The sequence below is a fragment of the Sciurus vulgaris genome (genome assembly GCF_902686455.1).
Source record: "Sciurus vulgaris genome assembly, chromosome: 7".
Taxonomy (NCBI): Eukaryota; Metazoa; Chordata; class Mammalia; order Rodentia; family Sciuridae; genus Sciurus; species Sciurus vulgaris.
Window position 1 is genome coordinate 12,232,780 of NC_136467.1, and position 21,045 is coordinate 12,253,824.

A 21,045-nucleotide genomic window follows, 5' to 3' on the forward strand; every position below is an offset into this window, starting at 1 on the left:
GTTTGCAGGCCCCAACCCTGACCCTGGAACTAGACTGCAAGAGTCCCACCTTTTAAAGTTCAAAACCTGAATGACTGGTCTTTTCTCTGTGAATCCCCCCCACCACCACCACCAACTTAGAGAGCTTAAAGTAGCCAGGGGAAGCTCCCCAGCTACTGCCTCTTAGACCCTCAGAGGGAGCTGATCAGAGTGAGCCTTTGCATTTGTTTACTTTTCTCCAAATCAAGGTCTACAGATGACCTCAAGGGGCGGGGCTCCCGGCCTCTCTTTGTTAGCCCCTTTGATCTGCCAAGTCAGTGCTTGCGGGTCCCCACACCCAGGGACTGTCAGATGCTCCCGGAAACACAAAGGCCAGGACTCAAAACCACACCACAGCTCCGAGCTGGAAGTTTATACCCTAGCAGCAGTTCATAACTTAATGCGCCTTACTACTTTTTAAATTAAGTTTTTGTTTCATTTGATTTTTCAGTAAGTACTTCATCCTTCCACTAAACTTTGTCCGTTTGAGGCCTAAAGCACTGAGGCTCCCAGGAAGCCCTCCACAAACACCTGAACTGCAGGAAAGCACCTTCGCAGGCTGGAAGGGTGGCCGGGACTCAGACAGAGCAGGATTCTCCCTACCGGTCACGGCTGGAAGTTGTGCAAAAGCCCAGGAGGATGTGTTTCCACACTGATGACAGTGCAGCCTGGAGAAGAGCCATTCAGCGGTGACAGAAGTGACAAACAATGTGCACTTTTCAGAGGCCTGAGGCTGACCAGCCATTCAACAGGTCTGGTCAAGGCTGGCTGGCCGTTGGGGGGAATACAGCTTCAAACTGCAGCAGGAAGAATTCATCCAATATTTATGAGAAATTTGTTGACAAGAAGGATAACCCCTGAGGGAGACTAAGTAATTATTGTCCCCAAGGAGTTTGACCCATTGAACAGATATTTATCTGTCACGCTTCAGCTGTGATTTTTGTCTGGAAGAAAGAAAGAGCACGTTGGGTCTCTACCTCCTTTACTAAGGTAATTCAGTAATATTCAAGCTTCAACACTGTTGTTTTGATAGTCAGGGAGCTGAAAATAAAAAGATTTCCTGTGAGCTCTTAAAAAAAAAAAAAAAAATATATATATATATATATATAAAGTACCTATGAAGGTAGACACAGCTGACAGGTAATATAAGAGAAGTCGCTCCTGGGATACAAAGACGGCACTAAGTGTGTACTTGCCAAATATGATGTGCTGTGCATATAATTTATACAACAATTTTGTTTATTGGATAATAAGAATAAAATATGGGAATTTTTTAAGTTGGTCACAATCCCATGAACCTTTAAAAAGAAACACCTCATTTTTCATTTTCTGCATTCCCTTCCAATCCCCATTCACATGAGTGCACTACGTAGCTTTTTAAGTTAAAATTACAAGGATGGAAGGAAGACTTTTGGTTTTTCAGTTATGATCAATTACCACAAGAGAAATGTCCAGCAGTGTGGAGGGAGTTAACAAATGTGCCACCATGATCCCAGCAGCCCTGTGACCCACTGAAAAGCACAGAGATATCTTTCAGGAGGAAGCTCAAAATGTGCCTTGTCTTCATTTGCCAGGAGACTGGTGATACGCTGACAGGTCAGAGTCCCAACGTCTCTGCTTCCATGGAGGGCAGCGTTTGCAGCAGAAAAACTAAAACTCTAGACTTTGCTTTGCCTCTGGGCTGCCCAGATGGAGAACAAGAGGAACCACGTGGGTGGGCAGATGGTAGTGTGAAGCAGGGCTGATGGGTGCGGCTGGCAGAGTCAAGGGAAGGGCCACTGCCCCAGGCAGATTTATGGCTAGTGAGAGGGAGTGCAGAAACTCAAGGTCACCCTCCAAGGGAAGCCAACAGGCTTCACGTAATTCCAGAGAGATTTTTATATTGAACCCGGACCCCTGTCACTGCCAAGGCAAATACTTCAACAGAGATAATAACCAGATAAGAAATGGGCTGGCCACCATCAGCTATCACAGTATCTCCATGGTTCCCTTTACTTGGGCTGATAGGGGAGAGTTTCAATCACCGAGACAAGTCTCAGAATTCTAGGCTGGTTTGTGTCAGAACGTGGGTTAAGATCTGCTTCTGTCTCTTGAATAGCCTGTGAGTCTGTGGGATAATTACCTATCCTGATTTTTTTTTTTTCTCCATCTGCAACTTCAGGATAAAAAAAACTACACAATTCACCTCATAGAATGAGAATCAAGTGTACAAATGTATGTGAAACCACCTAAAAATCTGTGGATAACACAGTACTATTATTAAATTTCTGCTATAAAACTAATTTTGTGTACCATATCAGATTTTATTATAGCTGTCAGTGCAGATCTTCCATTAACTATTAATCACTACATATTATATAAATTATATATCAATTTGGAATTTTCTAAATCCTACTATCAGCATGTATCTGATTACAATTAATTCCCCCAAATTATTACAGTGTGAAAAACTACCTAATTTGTAAGAGAACTGTCAAACATCAAGAAAACAAGAACAAAGGCCATGCACTTGCATTATCAGATACTCATGATCAAAAATATAAGAAAATACGGGGCACAAGGGTGCAGGTCTGGAATTCCAGTGCCTCAGGAGGCTGAGACAGGGGGATCGCAAGTTGGAGGCCAGCCTCAGCAACTTTGTAAGATCCTGATTTAAAATAAGAATAAAAAGGGGTGAGGATATAGCTCAGTGGTAGAGTGTCCCTGGGTTCAACTCCCAGTACTGCCAAAAAGAAGAAGAAAGAAGGAGATACCCAGTGTTCATTGAACAACTGGTGTTACCATAAAGCAGACATTCTCAACCAGGTGACTTTGCCCCACGTGGCGCATTTGGCACGTCTGGAAATATTGTGATTTGTCACCACTGGGGTGACCCTGGCTAGTGGGAAGCAGCCAGGATCACTGCTCAACATCCTGCAACACACAGGGCTCCTCACAGCCAATTAAGCATCTGGCCCAATGCATCCATAGCTGGGGCTGAGAAGCCCCCCTTGCAGTTCTACTATGCAGGTGTCATTAAAAATGCTAAAATAAAGGACAGACACACCTAAAAAACTCAAAGGAAAGCATTCAACTCTAACAAGTATTCAAACTATTGGCATCAGATCTGCTATTTTGCTGCCACCATTATTCTGCCCCCCCCAACACACACCACTTTCCAACCCAGATTGTTAGCCCACGATCTTCCTAGTGGATCATACATAGGTTTGTTGTTATGGGCCTGCAAAATAGCTCCACCGCCTTTCTTTTTCTTTCTCTCTCTTCTCTCTCTCTCTTCTTTCTCTCTCTCTCTCTCCTTTCTTTTTCTTTCTCTCTCTTCTCTCTCTCTCTCCTCTTTCTTCTCTCTCTCTCTCTCTCTCTCTCTCTCCTTTCTTTTTCTTTCTCTCTCTTCTCTCTCTCTCTCTGTCTCACCCTGCCTATCCACTTAATAAAATCCCTGGCGAGAGTCCCCGCATCCCGAGTGGTTTTTCTGGGTGCTCTGGCGAACTTAAGTGGTAATACTGCCAGAACCTGCTTCTCTCATCCTGAATGCATGAATCCAATACCAAAACTTGAAGGAGCTCGTTTCCAATTTAAGACGACGAACCCACGCTGTATAACAGGCAGAAGGAACCTCTGGTCTCCGTGGGAATGCTGCTCAGGACGATGAATCCTTAACCACCAGAGTGGCAGAGAGCAAGCTGCAAAGCTAAGACCACCTCTCTCGGTGCAGGACTCCTCACCTGCTCCGTGAAGATGGGGGTGAGCCAATCGCAGGGCCCAGTGAAGACCGGGAGGAGCCAATCACAGCAGTAACGTCGGAGGAGCAGGACCTGCTTCACTAGTGCTGATACTCAACAGGGGGGAAGTGGTAAGTTCCACAGAGACAATGGCCTGGCTTTGTGCACAGTTCATCCCCTCGGCCAGTCAATTCATCACAAGGATCTCAGAACCCACACCTGTTTGTTAAAAAAAAAAAAAAAAGAAAAAGAAAGAAAGAAAAAAAGAAAGAAAATATCGTTTACCAAAGTCTTGATCAAACTATGGGTCACGGACCAATGCAGGGTCATGAAATTCCTTCGATAAAGTGATGCCAGTATTTTGAAGTTAATAGGACAGGACAGGATAGGATGGAATTTGAAAAGAGCAGAAGAGAGAACATAATAAACCGAACAGGAAATCACAGAGCTCATTCCAGTAGGATAAAACTCTCTTATGGAACTGAGAGCTCGGATGGTGCCTGCATGCTGGGGTGTGAAGGAAGATCTTATTTTCTAGAGTGGCGGTCCAAAAGAAGGACTCAAAGAACAATGACTTATGAAACTTCCAGGGGAATTTCATCGGAATGGGACTTCCGTTCTAATAAGACCTGAGGGCAAACAAACTCCAAAGGGTCTCAAATAATTCAAAAAAATCATCATCCAAGACAAACGCGTTGGCTAAAATAGGAAGCACCAGACAAGAAAGGGACCATTCATCATGAAAGCACAGTTCTGCCTGAAAGGAGTCCCTGGGCTTCAAGCCTTTACTCTCCAGACTGCAGGGGAACTTCACTGGGTGTTCGATTTCTTCCTAAGAAGTTATCTTCTCCATAAGAAGATAACTGAGACTTGAATGGTGAATGGGATTCTGTCAATTAAAGGAAGGAAAGAAGGGAATTCCAGAATAGCAAACAGCAAAGATGGAGCTCCAAGCTGAATCTGTGAATGACCAAGCCAACATCTGAGCAGAGCAGAGAAAGCCCCAGCTTTTCAGGGAAGGGTGATAAGGGCAGAAGGGACAGAGTTTGGAGAAATGAGGAGGCAGTCAGAGGGGAGAGCTGAGAAGGAGAGGCAACTGGGGGGCTCTGCCCACTACCCCTAAGCCTGGCACACCTCACGATGCCCAGAAATACCACAGAGTGAACCATCACCCAGGGACACAGTGGGACTAAACCAGTAGCCACTGGTCAAAGATCAGTGTGGGAGGCAAGAGAAGATGGTCTGAACTGGGGAACTGAAGTGACATATAAGCACTGCACTCCAGGACGGCTTAGAGATGCCCCCAGACCCAGTGCTGTGCTGCTGGGCACCAGGAGGAGAACCAGAGAGAACAGGACCCTCCCTCAAAGTGGCAGGGAGATTAGAAACACAACCCAGGTGGAGGATCAGCAGGAGCACATGCAACATCCACAGCACTGAGTTCACAAGGGAGAAGGTGAGACCTCGGGTCCCACCAATGCCATTGGTGTGTTTTTGGAATGTCAAGTAAATCGGGCAGCCAGCTACAGCCCAGCCATCACGGAAACTGAACACATTCAGGGACTTAAAAATAAATAAAATAAAACCTTTTCAAGCAAAATAACAGAATCCATCTCATCTAAAATGAAAATAATCCTGGTAAGTGATTTTCCTTATTTTTCTCTTAGAGATTATTGATTTCTTACATTTTCGAGCATGGATTTGTTGGGTTTTTTGTTGTTGTTGCTGCTGTTTAATGTTTCTAATATTCCCCACCTGGTTCATCCTCCTTTCTCATCTCTCCTTCAATCTCATCCAAAATTTGCCCAATATCTCAGTCTCTAGAGGATTTTGTGTCCAAGGATTCTTATTTTGTAACTTATGAACATGAGATTCAAAACTGTTAGCATAACTTTTAAATAACCTCTCTTGATTAATTTTTATGAGCATGAGCCATTCCACAAAAAGCAAGCTTAGGCACGGGCGAGCTCTGCTCAGACGGAAAGCCCTGCCTGCATCTCAGGCTGCAGCCTTGACTCACCGAACCAGAGCCCCGGACAGAAGGCACACGCCTCAGTAAATTGGAAGCAGACAGCGTACTCCTGAGCCTCATTTCTGAGACCAAAATATACCGCAGTGATGGTACCAAGTTATTCTTGGCAGAATCTGTCTTCATTAGACACTGTTCCATGTACGTTGAACAATGAACAGGCCTCAACCATGCATTTACCCCTCATTTAAATAGGCGTTTCCTCCATCCTCGTAAATGTGTAACTACTCTACTGCAGCTAGGTACTACCCTACTCGAGAGTTCACTTCCACAAGACTGTCTTAAAGGTACTATCTAAGCCGCCCTCGGGCCTGCAGGCAAAATTAAAGCCATCACTGCCGAAACTTTCCTTAACTCAATGTTTATTCACAAACTTGGTAAGATTCTAGCCAACAACTTACAGGGATTTAAAATATTTTTATATGCAAAGCAGACAGACCCGTGGAAGGAGGGGGAAGAGTTTAATATTCTGCTGCAGGCCAGGCCCCACCGGGCACAAGAACCTGAATAGTTTGCACGGTCATCCCTGTCCCATAGAAAAGGGAACCTTAACCTCCAAGGATTAAATGATTTGACCAAGATCATTAAAAGGGTAAAGGTAGAAAGCAAACCTGGACATTTCAAATCACTGCTTAATATATGCATTACATCAAAGTAATTTTAAATTCTGCATCTTAAAAAATCTGACATTATTCCTTGTTATCTTAAGTTTGGTTTAACTTTTAGGCTCCCCTTTTACAACAGTGGTGAAGACGATCCATGCCCCTTTTCCAAATAAACATCGGGAAAGTTCTGTCTAAGGATGTCCTTATCCCAAGCAACAAGGACTTCCACCACTGGGACTCAGAGGTGAGGATGAAACAAATAGTGGCATTTTAAGGTAACGAAGGAGCTTCGAGTTAAGTTTTGGCTATTCTATTCTGCTTTACAGAGAACATCCCACAGAGGAGAATTTTGTTTTCTTCATTCTGTAAGTGCTGCAGTCGTTATTCTTAATACCAATTGAAACTTAGACTGTTCCTCTCAAATGCTGTGGGTGCCTGGCCCCAGAGCCAGCCGGAAGGGTCCTGAAGACCATGGGACACCCAGAGCTCCAGTTTCAGTTAATGCTAAGTAATTTAAGTCCTGCTTCCATTATAAAACACAAACATGAAGTAAAATCCAAATTTTACATTTTCAAGATAGACTATAGGAATTCAAGAATATTTAGCAATTACGATCAGGTTGCTTCAGTTATGCAGCAGGCTTCCCAGGTAGGATGTGCTCTTGCTGATTCATGCAATAAATACTCACCAATAACTACACCGTTTTATGCTCCAGGAAACAAAGCAAAAAACCAAACTGACCCGTCCCCAAACCCCTGCTCACCTGGAGCTTATGTGGCAGTGGAAAAATGTGAGCCACAAGCAAGGAAAACAGAGCATACATTGGAAAGTGATGAGCACTCGGACAAAACAAAAACAGAGAGGGGGACACCAAGGGGAGGGGACAGAGGATGAACTGCGATTCTAGTGAGGGGAGGAGAGCAGCCTCAGGAACAGTGACAGGGAACCAACAAGCGCAGGACAGGAGACCCTGTGGGCTCTGGGAAAGAGCAGCCCAGGCCCCACCAGAAAGGTGGGGGCCAGGAAGCCAGGGTGGCTGAAGCAGAGTGGTCAAGGGGAGGCAGAGCAAAAGAGGTCGCAGAGGGACACGGAGCCCCCCAGACTGCAGCCCTGGAGACTGCGGCTTTCACACGGAGGTTAAGCCATGACAAAGAGGGTTCACCCTGGGGCGTATCTTCAGAAGGATCCTGTGTCCCCTGTGTGGACCTAGACAGCCAAGGCAAGTGGAGGCTGCAGACTGGCTGGGCTACTCTGATCTGGGTGAGAGAAGGGGCAGGCAGGGCTTAGGTGAGGCTGAGGGGAGTGAGTACCCACAGCACTCCAGGGACAGCAGTGGGTGGTGGGCGACGGCCCTCAGTGGAAGCCACTGCATTAAGGTTATAGTAGACGCTAATGTCCCCCAAAGGACGATGTGCTCAGGGATTGTCTGCAGCCTGAGGCACTTCTGGGAGGTGGGGACGCTTTAGGAGGAGAGGCCTGCTAGAAGGAAGTCAGGTCACTGTGGGGTTCCTTAAAGGGAAGACTGGGACCAGCCCCTTCTCTCTCTGCTCCCAGCTGCTACGAGGTACAGTTTACTCCTCCATGAGCTCCCTGTCATGATGCCCTCTCTCTCTCCCCTCAGGTCCCCAAACAAGAGAGCCAGCCAACCATGGGCTGAAACCTCTGAAATTATGAGCCAAATAAACCTTTCCCTCTTTAAAGTTTATTTTCTCAGGCATTTTGTCACAGAAAGGAAAGCTAACAGAAAATGAAGGAACTCTGTGTGAGACATGCTAGACTGGAGGAGTCTGTTGACATAAAAGTGACATCGCTAAGTGGACAGCTGGGTATGTAAGTCTGGAATCAGGAGCAAGGTGGCCTAGAGGTCCGAACCGGCCCCATATCCCTGTGGAGATGGTACTTAAAGCACAAACTGGAGGAGCTTTCCATAAGTAAACAAAGGGAAGACAAGAGGTCCCAGAAGGCCCTGGGGCATTCCAACAAAGAAATGGGGGTGGGGGGGGAGGTGCAGATCAGAAAAAAGAACCAAAGGAGTCCTGAACTGAATTCAAAGGAAACCAAGAGAGTGTGCTGCCCGGGAGCCAACTGAACAACTGCGGCAGGGAGGAGACTGAGAGCAAGTATCAGACACTTCTGATCCAAATTACCAGGACCCAGAAGGAAGCTCTGCGTTTGGCAGATCTTGCAAAGCAGGAGCTCCAGGTGAACCTAGAGAATGGAGCAAGGGTGAAGCAGGATGGAGGTCAAGGCAGCCGAGATGAAAGGGCGGCAACTCGTCCAAGGGGTTCTGCTGCAAAGGGGAACAGAGGAGTTGGGGGGTTGCTAGGAGGAGGGAGGGATCGAGAGCTGTGGCTGCTCTGTCCCTGTGTAGCCGCCTGGCTGCTCCGGCTCATGCATGACCCACCTCTCCACGTCAATGGCTTGAATTGATGCACTTTCCAGGAAGTGCTTCGCTCCTTTCTATTTCTTTAAACCTTGCTACACTGCTGGCTATGTGTGCTCCCCTCACTTGGCTGTAAGAGACTCCCCCCTGCCAGTGGTGGCCATGGAGGACCTGAAAACCAGTCCACTTCCATGCGCTCCCTGGAGACTTTCTCCCTGCTGCCTCCGTCCCGTGGACTTCAGCATCCGTCTCTCGCAGCCTGCAAGCTCCTCTCTCTATCCCTCTTTCACATCCCCATTAGAAATCCTGCTCCAACAATTCTGCAGCCATCGAGATGTGGCACAAAGGTGTGGTCAGAAGCAAAGTGCAGAGCAGTTGCACTCTGCAGGGCTGTCCTAAAGCCTGTCCTCAGGATCGTGTAGCCTGTATCAAAGTCCTGGGAGCTTCCTGGGTCAACTCCACCTGATTATCTGTACCGCTCCACTGTCCTTCCCTAGAGTGTAAGTCACAAGTAAGTCTAGCACTTTTTAGGTAAAGTTTATTCTTCTAAAATGGCCTTACATTACCTTGGCCCTAAAGCCAAGCTTATCCGCTAGGATTTTGCTCCATTTTGTAGTATCTCTTGTAAGGTACAGAACAAAGCCTAAATAGTCTATTTAAGTAGTCTATCGCAATGTGACCATAAAAAAACCAACATGCAGAAGCCCTCTTAATCTAAGAATGAAATAGAAGCAGACTGGCAAAGGTCAAAGCTGTCTTATCGACTAGGTTAGAGTACCTCCTGTGAACCTAAAATTCTCTCTGACAGTGGCCACTGAGAGGGTGTACAGCTTTGAACTTCACTGGACTCCAGAAAACCAAAGTCCTTGCCTCTGACTAGAACTTCCCATCTGTCTGGTAAGAAGATTGGTAAGATGAAAGAATGAACCAAAGAAAAGAAAAGGAGGGGAAAAGGGAGGAGGGAAGGGAGAATGGACGGGGAAATGAATCTACAGGGGCACATACACCTGTCTCTATCAATTTACTAAGAAACATCGGGATGGGATGCACCAAAGTATTCCCAATTAAACAGTGGCACAAGGAAAGGACCAGCAGGATACACAATCTTACCCCAGCTGGGCGAGTAATCAGCTCAGTCATTTTGGACACATCATTTCAGTTCTGTGGCTTTTCAGTTTTCCAACTTGAAAAATTATCTAAGATCCATTTTCAGATCTAAGATTCTGTGTCTGCACAATACTATGGACTATGTGTGTGACATATTCCTGGGACAGGATTAAATCCTAGCACTTATTCGTCTATTTTAGATAGGATTTGTCTACTTTAGATAGAGAGCCACTGTTAGAAATTCATGGTTACCTACTGTCATCATTATTACTTTTCCTCACCTTCAATATTGTTGCTATTTCTTTCAATTCCATACATTCCACCTCCCCTCCCAACCTTCACATGAAGCCATTATTACCTTGGTCTATATCTAAGGTACATTACATTTTTAAAAAATGTAAACTATTCCTTTAAAATGTCTAAAAAGACCTTGTTCTCAAAGTTCCATAGAAAGGAAATGATTTTTAAAAAATCTAACAGTTAACAGACCTCACTAACCTGACTTCCTATCACATAAGTGAACCTTATAAAGCAGATCAAACCTAGAGGCACATACAGACCGAGTAAAGCGCCCCATCAGATATTTAAGGAATGCAAGTTCTGGGTTCTTTCCTTCCAATATTTCCAGTGGAAAGAGGTTGCAGAGACCCCCCACTGACTTTGCACAAGGAAATCTGGCTCTGCTCAAATGCACGCTGAGACCACCAAGACAGAATCATCTGTCTGACTTCATGGGCGAGGGACCACGTTGGGAGGATAATCTCTTCTCAAGGACCCTAATCCTTATCTTGCACCTCCAGGCCTTTTGGCCACAGACCTGGCCTACAAGGAGCCTCACAAGCTGCCCCCTCTGCACGGAAACAGATACAGGAAGTGTTATCTGTGGGGGTTCACAACCCTAGTCACGGCCTGCTGGTGTGCACTTGGGCCTTACGGTTCTTCGAGAGAGGCAGCTTCTTGTGTGCAAGCTCTGGCAAAAATCAAAGTCAGTGACAAGTGTTAACCTCACTGGAGAAGGAGGTGGGCCTCCGCTCTGCTCCTGCTCTGAATGCTCACACCCGGTCAGAGCAGCCCTTCTTAGATTAAAAAGAAGATAATCAATAAAAAGTGACAAAGTGTCTATTAATTCTAACTCACCCAGACCACACTCAGTTTCTCTATTCCAAGAAGACATTTTTTAAAGGAAGTATGTTCTCCCACAGGGGAGAACAGCCCTCCTGCAGCTGAGAAGGGACCCACCACGCTGCCCACCAGAGAAGAACTCACTCCGCCATCACACTGAGAGAGAGCGGCAGAGTCCAGAGTCCCCAAGTGGGATGCGGTGCCTCAGGAAAACTCCAGCGCTGCGCAGCTATACCCTGACTTTCCAGAAAACCTATAAATAACCTCCGAGTTGCAGCAACTTCAATAAAGCTTCCTATTTCTGTCTCTCCACCTACCAATTTTCTGAGAATTACATGCTGGGCCAAATTAATGTGAAGCCCAGGAAGCAGCACAGGGAAGCGAGGCTCCTCTGTCCCCTCAGTTCAACACACACGCCATGCTGCCTGTGTTCAATGCCCTAATGAATGGGCAGCTCTGCCCGATGACAACGTGGTCCACTGCTCCACATAAACCAGGTACCCCAACCTGCCAGATGACAAGGGATCCCTCTCTGTCAGAAAGTCTCAAGGACAAACGGTACTGAACTGTGGACTTCAAACTACAAATCTGAACAAGTCAAAGAGCTTGCTCAGCTAAAAATCAAAGTCCTGATGGGATTATATGTTAACCAGGAATCTATAAAACACAACCTGTCGTATTTTATTTTCGCATTCCATCCTGAAGGAATTGACTGGTAAAGACAGAGCAGCCATCATTGAATGACAGAGAAATGGCACTTCCTTGAGACACCAAGAAAAAGCAATCCATATAATCAGCTTTTGGAGAATTTTTAATTCATAAAATGCAGCAGGCAACTCCAAAAATTCACCATGAGGTATTTGAAGGCATATAGACACTTAAATTCATAGCTAATAACTCTCTGATGCACAACAATGCGTGCAGCCTAAGTACGAAATAATCTAAAACAAAGATAAGTCAGCACACAAAGAGATGTTGCCGAGGAGGCTTTTGGAAAAACATTTATATCTCATGTATAAAATTAAGTCTCAATTCCAGGAGCGGAGAAATAAACACGTATAAGCTTACCTTTGCCAAAACTTTGGATGTCGCCAGTTTTCCTCAGGGTCCCTGGGTTAACAGGAAAAGTTTCTCGTAGCTAGAATCCACATACACGTCCCCAGACTCTCTTCCCCGGGCCCATGGCAAGCCAGGAAGCAGCGTCTAACACTTCAAATGCTCGGCCGTTAAGAGCTAAAAACGGATCCTGTGCAATGCTGGATATATTTTTGTCTGCTAGCTACACACCCTCATCATGTTCAATTTTTTCCATTGGTGGAACAGTATGAGGCAGACTTAACCAGAAAGTGGTTTTCCAAGGGCTGCCTGAAGCGATTAGCCGGGACAGCCTGCCACCAGGCCTGAGACTGGGCTGGTGTGGGCCTGCATTCCACAGTTACCACCAAAGTTCCATAGGAACCGGCTCCAGGGTTTGCTGAATAAAGGCTGACTCACTTGAAGGGAGACTCAGCTTCTTTTTTAAGCCCTTTAGCAGCAGAAACACACACCTACCACCCTCTGCTTAGGGTGGTAGTAAACATTCTGCCCCCAAAACCACAGCTGGAATGTTATGCTCATAAAACCCCTGCCTCCAGAGAGACCCTGAAGTTATTTAATGATTTGCAAAATAGCGGGTACACACTCACCCTATTTCCTTACTGGGATTATTTCATTTTTAAGTTAGCTGAACTACAGTGTCCTCCTACATTCAAAGTCCTTGCTACCTTATTTGACTGAGAGTCCTTGTTAGTGCTTAATTTTACTAAAAATTTTACTAAAAACAAGCACTAAATTACAGTAAATTAAAGTTATTCACCAGAATCTCAGAGTGTTTTATCTTTTGAGGAAAGACCTTAAATATAAAAAACACCTGAAAGAGAAAGCAACATTTTCAGATCATTTTTTATTAGTTTTTTTTCTTCTTTTGGTGGGGGAAGGGGGTGGCCAAATGAAAGAACAGGATCACACCTGAGTAGATTTTTGTTTTTGTGTTTGTTTTGCAGTAGTGGGGATTGAACGCCACCATGTCTACCTCTGAGCCACATCTCCAACCCTTTTGATTTTGAGACGGGCTATCACTATGTTGCCCAGGGTGTCCTAAAACTTGTGATCTTCTTGCCTCAGCCTCCCAAGACGCTGAGATTACAGGCATGTGCCACCATGCCCTGCTCAAAATTTTTGATGTTATATTCTACATAAAACAGTTTAATCCGAAGTTTTCAAGATATACATATTCTTAGTGAGCAGAGACACAAGTTATCCTGGATAAACACACAACAAGAGCTTTGTAACAAGATATTTTCATTATTTTAAAACAGTGAATGGAACTACATATGTAAAAGGCAAGATTCTTATTTCATATGAAAGACCGGATTATACAAAAGACAGATAAGTTAACTCCTCGGTGTGAAAATGTATCTTTACATACTCACGTATACGCCTGTACATACAGATAAACACAGAGTTAAAACAGGATTTTTTTCCATTTATAGTTTAATACATGCTTGAAGGGATGCTTTCTAATCTTAATTGTCAAATAAAAGCCATTAAATAAGATCATCAGTCTAATAATTATAAAATTTAGTCTAACTGCCACAAAAATGCAAAAGTGAACACAGAACCAAGGAATTTTTAGCACTGGTGGAGCAAAACGGCAAAGTTCCCTATTTGAACCCCCTCCCTTTACAGATATAGAAGCAGAGACCTTAAGTGAGTGCAGGAAGTCAAAGAGCTGGTCAGCTGCGGGCGGCAGAGCAAGGACGTACCACCCAGTGACCACAAGCCCTGGGACCAAAATCAGAAGGTTGTCATGGAAACCAAGTCACATAACATAAAATGTGGGAATTCCCCAAATGTTAACTGGACGTGTATGTTTATTAACAAAATACTCTAGGTAAATATGAAGTTGTAAGAATTCTGCTAAGTCACTGAGCTCCTGTTGCTTTATACCCAACAGTGTCGTTTCTGTTAAGGAAAAAAAAAAGTAATATAAAATTCCAGCTAGCATAAAAGATAGCCTTCCATGTAACTTTGAAACATGGAAGGACTCCTAAATATGAATAAGAGAAAATTATACCAGAGGGAAGAAGGAAATTTAAACGGATTATGTTTCTAAGGTTGAAAAATGTTTCAGAAGTAACACACTTGCATGTCCATATTCTACTGTGCCTATGAATTTTCATAAGACAACTCTGACCTTTTCATACCTATTATATGCAGATCCCTCTATGCTGGAATCTCCGGTAAGAATGAACTACCTCCAACATTCCTCAGACATTTCCAATGGATTGGCATTTATCTGGTCTATTTCTTATTACTGAGGTCACCAAATAATTTAGTTCTGTGAATTTATAAAGTCACTTGGGGATTCAAACTATGCAAAAAGGTTTTTCAAATTCTTTAGACTTTGCCCAACCTCATAAAATACTCTCAATTTAGTTCTCCACCCTACAATTCCAAAAACCAGCATACTTTCAAATCATAAAACTAGACTTGATCTTTTTAATGCTTTATTCTGAGATAGCAGGACATATGTGTTAACAAGCATCTAAAATTAAATTCCTTGGCAAAGATCTGAGAAACATGTAAATTACTACTTAGGAAGTGTTCAATTTTGAAGCATTCAATACAAATGGCACGGTAAGAAGCAAGTATAGCAAAGTGTTAACAATTATAGAATTTAAGTGGTGGGTTTATGAGTGTTCTCTGTACCATTTTTTTTTTCTGTACTTTTGCAAATTTCGTTAATGACAGGTTGGGGAAATGGCATACAGGTGCACCCCACAATCGGTCAGTCACAACACCAGGTTTTATTCTACACCTCTCAAGCCTGAGGAGTCCCTGCCGACCCAACAGTCCTAAAGGACAGGATTATCCTACGCTGTGTGTGCACATGTTCATAAAGGCATGCTCCAGAGTATTTCTGTGTCTATCCGGAGGAGAGCTGGAAGATATAGAAAGCTGAATTATGGCTTAGAAATACCCCCAGAATTTTTTAAAAAATATCTGAAGACTAGGGATGTAGTTCAGTGGTATAAAGCTGACCCAGTACACGTGAGGCCCTGGGTTCAATCCCCAGCACCACACACAAAATATTTTTTGTTCAGGACCACTATCATATAAATTGTAATTAATAAAAAATAAGAGTGCTGTAGAAATATCTCAGGCTTCAAAACTAGTGAAATTAGACCAGCAACTGATCTCTTAGTAACTTCAATGTTGTCTGAAATCCATTTTCTTTTTTTTTTTAATTTGTTCTAATTAGTTATACATGACAGAATGCATCTTGTCACATCATACATATAAATGGAGTATGACTCCTCATTCTTCTGGCTGCACATGATGTAGAACCACAAATATGGTGTAATCATATATGCACAGAGGGTAATAATGTCTGATCTATTCTATTATCCTTCCTACCCTCATACCCCTCCCCTCCCTTCACTCTACCTAATCCAAAGTACCTCGATTTTTCCTGAAACCCATTTTTTAATCATAAAATGGGATCCATAATAGTGTTTACCACAAATAAAAATATAAATAAATGCACTACTCTATAAATAATTCAAGAAAAACTGACTTAAAAAGACAATTTTTTGGCAGTGGTGGGCATGGAACCAGGGCCTCATACATGCCCAGCAAGTGCTCTTCCACTGAGCCACATCCCCAGTCCAAAAAGACAATCTTAGAAGCAATGAGCTGTCAGAAATACTTCTCTGCTTAGAACTCAAGAAGCTCCGCCCCTTTACTCCACACCTTTAGGGTCAAACAGAACAGTACACATCCCACTAACCATCTTTCCTTATTGTTAATGTATACTCAATTCTTAGTTAAAAGAAGAAGACTAAGAAGAGGACAATAGCAACGAACAAAGATTACAAATCTAAATTACTTTCACCCAAACAGAAACCCAAATGGTAACATAATGGCTCACACATCAGCATCAACCTGTGAGGCAATTACCCCTGTGGGCGAAAGAGGCACTGCTCTCCAAAGAAAAGCCGTATGTCAAACAGCATGGGCTGAGACACAGTACTGGAGACACCATTGCAAAAATGTCCTGGATGAAGGCACCAGGAGAAGACGAGGTACAACACATTCACGTGAGGATGCTGAGAGCTTCAGACATATTTCTAGGGATGGTGATTCCGGCCCCCAAAACCTAACAGATCTGTTTCTGAAACCAAAATCTTCCAAACTAGCCCAGATAACACATCAAGAGCATGCCCAGCAGGTCTTCACACCTAAACCTGGCATGGTCTCAAGGTTTACCTCCCAGGTGGGAAGCTAAAAACACATAAATGGACAGTTGACACACACGGTTCATCTGCCACTCAGTCATTATCCCCAGGAAGCTAGCCAAACCCCCTAGGGCCTGGACAGTGGAGTCCCTTGGGCCTGCCTTTGGTTATTGCTTTGTGACTCTGTATGTGTTAGTGTCTGCTCCAGTTTAGATATGAGGTATCTACCAAGAACTCGTGTGTGAGACAATGCAAGAACGTCCAGAGGTGAAATAATTAGATAATGAGAGGTGTAACCTAACTAGTGGATTAATCCACTGACAGGGATTAACTGGGTGGTAACTGCAGATCGGTAGGGTGCAGTTGGAGGAGATAGGTTGCTGGAGGTACGCTTTGGGGTTTATATCTTGTCCTGGTTAATGGAGCTCTCTGCTTCCAGAATGCCATGTCCTGAGCTGCTTTCCTCCTCCACATCCTTCGGCCATGATTTGGGCCTCACCTTGGGCCCAAAGCTATGATACCACCTGACCATGGGCCAAACCGCTGAAACTGTGAGCCAAAATAAACTTTCCTCCCCGACATTGTTCTTGTAGCTATCCTGGTCACAGCGACACAACATCTCTGAGACTTGGTTTCTTAACCTGTAAAATGCAGGTAATGTTACCTGCCTCCCAGGGCTACTGTAAGGATTGAGGAAAATAATAACTGTTCAACTTAAGACCTTGCTGAGAATGTAAACTCCATAAATTAGTTTCCTTATTAAAATCGTTAACTGTTAAAAGTCTTATTAAAAAGTTGCGCAGCACCTGGTAACTACCGGCTATACATCTGTTGAGAGAACGCACAAACGAATAAGCGAGGGAGCAAGTGAACGGGTGGGCGGGATCTCCCCGTGCTGGGGGCAGGATGGTGAACATGAAGGAAGGACAGTGTTGGCTGCAGTCCAGGTCTTTGTGTCAGAAGCTATTTGATCCTTTTATTTAAAATATGACACGCCACATGTGATCACTGCCCATCAGGCAAAACTGTCACAGTGTTTCTGCTGCCAGTTCCCCAGCCCTTCTCGGGGGCGACTCCCACTGAGGCTGCTTCAGTCTCCGAGGATGCCTAAGCAGCAGCCGGGTGCTCTGCAGCACCAGGGTCACACTGCGAAGCCCCGCACCCGTGCGCCCGCCTCCTGTGCTGCAGGGGCCTCATGGCAGAAGTTCCAGTCCCAGTCTCTGCTCTTCTTACAGACCTTTTCCTGAGATGAAGGCTATCCTCAGCAATTCTAGGCTGTTAGAAGATGCGTCCCTCACAAATGCTGATGAAGAAAGCAGAGTCCAGCCGGCCCAGTTACAAACTCAGTACTTAGTATGAGCTGATTCAGAAAAATCCAGACAGACCCTCAATATAACAGAACGCACAAGTAAACTACTGTGTTAGTGACTTTGCTTCTCTTCCTTACCACTGTCAGGAAGGAATGCTGGTGAGCCTACCATCCCCTGCATGACACGCTTTTCCCTAAAATCATGTACCATTTTTTTCTTTTTTTGGGGGGGGGGATTGCAGGCAGACCCCACGGTAAACGGCTATGTACCGCTTCCGTGGACCTGTACTATACCATCATTAAAACACTTCTAAGCACTCGATGGCTGTGTCTTAAATGAGAACAAAATAAAGAGAAAAACAGACCTGTAACATTTTTAAAAGCAAACTGGAGATGTCTTCAAAATCAGTCAATTTTAAGAAAACTCAAACAATACTAGTGTGGTTATGTCTTGTTTTAAGGCCATAAAAAAAAATCTAAATCTCATGACATAAGCTTTTCTAAGTGTTTCAAAGCCATCAAATGTACAAAAATATCTTAAAGGAATCAATTATCATGGAAATGAGAGGTTTTATAGCATAAATATTTACAAAGTCCAAGGATAACTTACATAACAAGCAAGCTCCAGTAATTTAACCATAACTTTTACAAGAATAAGCAAATATTAAATGACATAAAAGTCAAGATTTAAAACTTTTCATAAAAGTTTTCCTTTATTGTGATTTTTATCTGTAAGTCAGTCATTCCATCAAAATTAAATATACTTTGACAATTCAAAATGAATGAGTGCTTAAAATCCTAAATTTTTGAAATTTAATAGAATGTTTTGTAATAAGTAATTGGTGATAGCCTAAGTAAATGAAGAATGTGTATTAAAAATCATGCTGCTAAAACGAAACCTACAGATAAGATAAAATAAAAATTTCGGTAGAAAAAAAATCATTCAGAAAATATGCTTGTAAGACCCTGGCTCAGAAATATTAACCACTAGATACATTTGTTTACAACATTTTTGAAGGATGATATGAGAACAGTTAAGAAAGTACAAGTAATCTGTTCGGATCTTAACGTAATTGGAACACGTTATATCCAACCCCTCAGTCAGTTCTCAGTATTTCCCTTTATTGACTGAAGCTGCTTAAGCTGAAAGGTTTCTAATAAGTTTAATTCTCAGAATAATTGAATGTAAGTTTCTGAAGAGACCAGAGGGGTCACCTATTAAGCCCAACCTTCCTTCTAATTTGAGAACCTCCTACAGCCTCCAGACAGATGGGCCACTCTCTTACTTAAATACACGAAATGAAGGGCGGTTCACAGCTTTGTTAGAGATGAAATAACCACTTGGTTAAATAACCAGTTGGTAGAAGGGAACTCCCTCCAGCAACATTAATCAGTCATTCGAGAACTTCCATTCATCAATTTCTTTCTTTCTGCCATTGTCAACACATGTCCTGCCCCCTGTTCCACACATCTACCCTCCCACACAAACCACAACCAGAGGCAGATCCCTGGATCCTCCCTCAGCTCTGCACCCTCCTGCTGTCCCTCACCAGGAAGCCAGAATCACAAAACAAATGAACAAAGCCAGATGACGCTTCTCCCTAGAAATCAGAAGGCACAGAGCAGAGTGCTGAGCCTTCATTCACTCTGTGGCCCAGGAGGCAGAGAGTTCACTCTCTTGCTATAGTCCCATGTTTTTGAGGCCATGGAGTCCAGGGAGGATTGGGGTTCCCTGGAGGAGGCAGAATGGAACCTAGTTCCAGGGTCCAAACAGGTATGCAAATTATATGCTGTTCCCATTTACAAAGCCAGTAGGCCTAACAACTGATGTTAGGGAAGGCAAAGAAGCTGCGCAGCCAGGCAATGTTCTCCACGTGCAGAGGACTGAAGGAAAGGAAAGGAGTGGTCTGAAGGCAGAGGGAAATGTAACTGTCACACTCACGAAGACCTCTAGGGCCATTAAAATGTGGGCAGGGAGCAGGCCTGAGTAGGCAGCCTTAGGGCACACAAACCACTCGTCTGCCAATCAGACTTGTACCAGCGTTAACACAGGTACACACACCAATGCTCTCTCCTGTTTTTCTTTAGGTCAGAATTTCTGGAAATAGTTTTCCCACTACTAATACAGAAATCAATTTTTAAAAAAATTTTTTTTTTTTTCCAGCTTTCTTCTAATTCTAAGATAGAACAAAAAAAGTGAAAGAAAAATAGCAACCAATATTTGCTGTTGGGAAAACCGCATGGAGGGGCAGAGACTGGCAAGCTGGCCCATGCATGACCCAAAAGAAGACCAGGAGCTACCCAGCTCCAGCTGCTCACAGCCTCCTGGGAGGCAGAACCCTCTGTGCCAGGTAAGTCGCTTTTTCATTGTTGTTTTGTTTTGTTGGTACCGGGGATTGAACCCAGGGGCACTTTACCACTGAGCTCTTCTTATTTTTTATTTTGAGACAGGGTCTCGTTAAGTTGTTTAGGACCTCGCTAAGTTGCTGAGGCTGGCTTCAAACTTGTGATCCTCCTTGTCTCAGGTATGAGTTGCTGGGATTACAGGTATGCACTACCATACCTGGCCAGATGAATCACATTTTAAGAAACACTGAAAATGCTGCTTTTAGGTACAGTTTTCAGTTTTTAATTGTAGCAACTAAATTTAATTTCCTTAACGTGCTTGTCAAGGATGCATTTTGCAGGCCAAGCAAAAGTTATCCACAGCCAGAACCAGATGGAAGCCCATCAGTTTACAACCTCTTGCAAATAACAAAGCACAAACAGGAAAATTGTCAATCTTGGAAAATATTTCAAATGAAAACAATTCACTGTTCCAACTCCCTGACTTAAGAAGGCTTGATTCTGACCCTGGAAGAACATCCATGTCCACAGGACCAACCTAACTAAGGTGACCGGATGTGCAGACAGGGCTCTGGAGAGGGGCCATCCACAGAGAAGAGGCACTGAAAAGGACGGTAAGAGCCAGACCCTCTGCCACCCTGGTGAATGGAGGGACCTCTCTACACAGCTCTTGCCCTTCAGCCAACCAGCCTCCAGACCCCACCACACTGAGAACCTCAGCTCTGCGCAAGGCCCCCTCCCACACCCCGCCCCTTCTCCATAGCTCGGTAGGAAGGTCTCTCCTCATGTGAGTGAAACCCAACAGGCCTCCTCTCTGCTGTCCAGGGCGCACAGCCCAGGCACCCGGCATGGCTCCTGTTCCCTCTCAGGAGCCCTCCCAAGCACTTCAGGTAGAAACAGGCCCCCCTCAAAGCTTGCTGCACCACTGTGCGCAAAGGGGATACCATTTCCACAACTCCTCCTGGACATATCAATGGGCAGTATAAACCCAAGGTCTGGAGAGAAGGAAATCAACACCTGCAGCGGTCAGGTGGATACAGCGCCAGAAGTGGGACATACTGTCGCGTTTACTTCTCATAGCATTCCTCTGTGGTTTGTGCTTCTATCACTAACTTGCAGAATAAGAAA

At 44.2% G+C, this 21,045-nt stretch overlaps 1 protein-coding gene across 4 annotated transcripts in view; it reads right to left on the reverse strand.

Annotated features, from left to right (window-relative positions):
• TIAM2 (TIAM Rac1 associated GEF 2) overlaps window positions 1–21,045 on the reverse strand; it is a 204,890-nt gene that overhangs the window by 104,565 nt on the left and 79,280 nt on the right. Inside the window, exon 1 of one of the 4 annotated variants that reach the window (XM_079148669.1) lies at window positions 12,052–12,762. The exons of the other annotated variants lie outside the window; for them this stretch is intronic. The gene's annotated coding sequence lies outside the window, so the exon portion shown is untranslated. Of the gene's footprint in view, window positions 1–12,051; window positions 12,763–21,045 lie in introns of those variants that run through there. 4 annotated transcript variants of the gene reach the window in all.